Here is a 3,574-nt window from a genome sequence, read left to right as displayed (position 1 = left end):
AGTCCCCGGCCTCCCCAGCAGAAGAAAGCAGCCTTTTAACCCGCTCCCGGGCTCTGACGTTGGCAGACTGCTTATTATTTTTGGGAACACAGTTCGGTCCCTTTGGAGACGGCATTGAAGTTCGCCGGCCATTTCATGCTCACAAAGGGCAGCCAAAAAATCTAAGTTAAAAAAAACACACACACACACACACACACACACACACACACAGTTTAATTCCCTGTAATGATTTATTAACTCTAAGTGCGCTGTGTCCGATGCTTGGCACCAGGGCCGGTGCCTCCATGTTTCAGACCGAAACCGTGTCGCCTCTGCAGCGGTATCCAGGCCTTACCCCCGCTGCTGCCAGCCCTCCACTAGAGCAGAGAAAGCAGGGCTGGGCAGGGCACGGGTGCTTGCTGCAGTGTGGTGCAGTCTGGGAGTGTTTAGCGGCGGAGGCGGGTGGGGTACGTGGAGGGGGAGCCTTAGCTTTACCGGACGGGGGACGATCGTGCCCGTAATTGGCCCTAGTCCGCTGCTCTAGTTAGCTGCCGGCTCGGCTGATTGTTTCCTCTGAGCTGTTTGTTAAATGGTTAAAAGTGAAAAAGGTTTGGGGCAGTTTCCTGAAGCCCTCAGCTGTGAGTACATCTGTGTGAAAGATCCAGCCCTCCCCACATGTGTGCTCACGGGCTGCCGGATTGTCTTTCCTTCCTCTATCCTACTAAAGACCTGCTGCCCTTCCTCTCACTTCCCTCAGCTATTCAGAGAGAGTCGGAAAGTGAGGGAGAAAGAGAGAGAGAGACAGAGGGGGAGACAGAGATGGAGAGAGGGGAGAGGGAGAGGAGGAAGTATGAAACAACATACAGAAAAGCACACAAACAGTGCTGTAGTAAAGCATAATGGCTAGTATAATGCCAGTGTACTATATAGGTTAGGTAACCAGGCTTGTAACTGAGAGGTTGTAGGTTCAATTTCCAGTTGGGGTGATGCTGTTGTACCTTTGGGCAAGGTACTTAAAGTGAATTGCTTCAGTTAAATGTCCGGCTGTATAAATGGATTGTATGTAAAAATGTTATCTGTGTTGTTCTGGATAAGGCCATCTCCTAAATGCATAAATTCACATACTGTTGGAGGACCCTGTAACATAGAAGCTGGATAGTGTGCATATCTGGCTGTTATTGTGTGTGTGTGTGTGTGTGTGTGTGTGCGTGCGTGCAGCGTGCGTGTGTGACTGAGTGTGTGTGTATGAGGTGGATCCTTCTTTCTGTACTACCCCTGTTTGGAGCCAGTAGTCTGGGTCACTGCGGTGCACCCTGAGCATCAGTCCCACAGCGACACCCTTTATTCCTGCTGCCACATCGCCCAGAGCAGGGCCTGCACACACACATGCACACGCATCCACACACACATGCACACACGCACACACACGTCCACACATACACACACACGGGCACCACACAGCCTACATGCACACACACCCACCATCACACCGCACCCCACACACATGCACACGTCTCACACACACATCCACACATACACACACATGCAAGCACACACACACATGCACACATATGCACACACACATACACACACACACGCACTCACACTCACAGGAGCTTGTATTGATTATATCTGATGATAATAAGAACAATGATCACTACAGCAGAGTAGCAAATGGTCACTGTGATAAATTTCAGTGACAATATCACTGTTAATCAGCAAAGGGAATTGTGATAACAACATATTATGATAATCAAACTGCAGAGTCACTGCCAGTATGCACTGGACATGTTAAGTGCTGGTGGCTGGGTGGCTTAGACTGAGAACACCGAGAAAACAAACACTCAGCAAAAATATGGAGGAAGAAAGCAAAAAAAAAAGAAAAAAAGTGTGACCTAAGAGAGAAGAGCCGGTGTCACTGTCCTGTTGCATTCGCACTGCCTGTCTGCAGGTTTGCTGCTCTTTGCCCCCCTGCTATCCTCTCTGCTGCACATCTGGACATCAGCTGGGCTACACCAGGTGTGGAAAGACTCACACATCGAAGCACACCTGCTTGCTAGTCTGAGGGATAGGATGCAGCCATGGGAACCACAAGCTGACATCATCTTTCTGTCTATCTGAACAGAAGTCTCTGTCTGTTTGTCTGTTTGTCTGTCTGTCTACTTTGGATAACTGATATGAAATGGGGAGGGGGGGGGGCATTTATTGTTGTTCTTGAAAAACTGTGAAGAACATTATTTTATTGTATTTTATTTCATAATATAATAAATTAAAGGAGGACTGCTCAATTAAGCCTATTTTTAAATAATAGTTTGTGTCTCCATTTAGATAAATATTGAAGAGGTATAAATGATTATGTATGATAACAGAAATATGGTTAAGATTTTGATTGCTCATCTGCATGCCAGTTTGGGACTGCATTTAACAATCAACGTGTAATCATAAGAGAATTATATCAACTCTGCGCCTCCATTGTAACGAAAACGATTAATCACAAGTGATGTAATGTCCCCTTTTTAGATTATTACAATAGGAAAATACTAGAACAAAGGTAATTCTCAAAGCGGCTGCAGACAAAATGGCAAAGGAATTTCACCTCAGAGAGAACAGAACGTGTGGCTGACTTGCTTAACCGAAGCACAAAGTGCTTTCTCATTGTAAATGCATTTGATAGATGCCAGCTATGAACCAACTCACTGAAGGGCTATGGAATTCTGAATGTTGGGTGGATCAGCTGCTTTCCTCTGTACAGGCTGCCATATTTGGAGTGATGCTCGTGAGCTGTATATCTGTGGAAGCTATTGGTTTCCTTCAGTATAAATGTTGTTGCTCACGTACACATTCTGTACCATAGAGCTTCAGTCCTGCTTTATGTCACTGGAGAGTGCCAAAGATTCCCCTTTTCAGAAGACCCCTTGTTGTCAGTCTGAGACAGTAGGGGAAAAATGAGAGCTAGTTCTTTCTTTCTCATGCTGACCAGTAATGTCCTGGTGGCGATCTAAATGTTGAACTAAACACAATAACAGTGCCATGTCTCAGAGTGAGATTTACATATATTGCAGATGAGGAGCAGCTGTCAGAAGGTCTTAAAGAAAAGAACATAATATGTATACTAACAACAAATATGGTGTACAGTTCATGACCTACTGAAGAAGTTTGGGTCAACAGTTGGGTTCAACATCACAAACTAGCAAAAATGTTTACACCCTAATTCATTATTTATTTATTTACTTGGTAAACACCCTTATCCAACACAAGTTGCATAGCTCAGATTTTGTTTAACCCATTTATATGACTGGTTGTTGGCTAATGTGATTCATTGCTAATTCATTAACATCTTGTTACAACAGCAGTGCTCAGCCTTCTGATTATAATCTCCAGTTCACTGACCACATTGTTCTGCCACCCTGTTCAGCCTGGGCCTTGCATTTCCAATGTTACAACTAACCATCAATGTTGCCTATTGGCCTGAAGTGTTTTAAGTAGTGTCTAAGAAAAGCAGTGATTGGCTGAGCCTTATCCACCTTTGTGATTGCCCTTGTCTACACCCGACAGGCTCAGAAAAGGAATGAAAACAAGATCTCAGAAGCATTGC

Source organism: Anguilla rostrata, chromosome 11 (genome assembly GCF_018555375.3).
Source record: "Anguilla rostrata isolate EN2019 chromosome 11, ASM1855537v3, whole genome shotgun sequence".
NCBI lineage: Eukaryota > Metazoa > Chordata > Actinopteri > Anguilliformes > Anguillidae > Anguilla > Anguilla rostrata.
Note: the sequence above shows the minus strand (reverse complement) of the source record.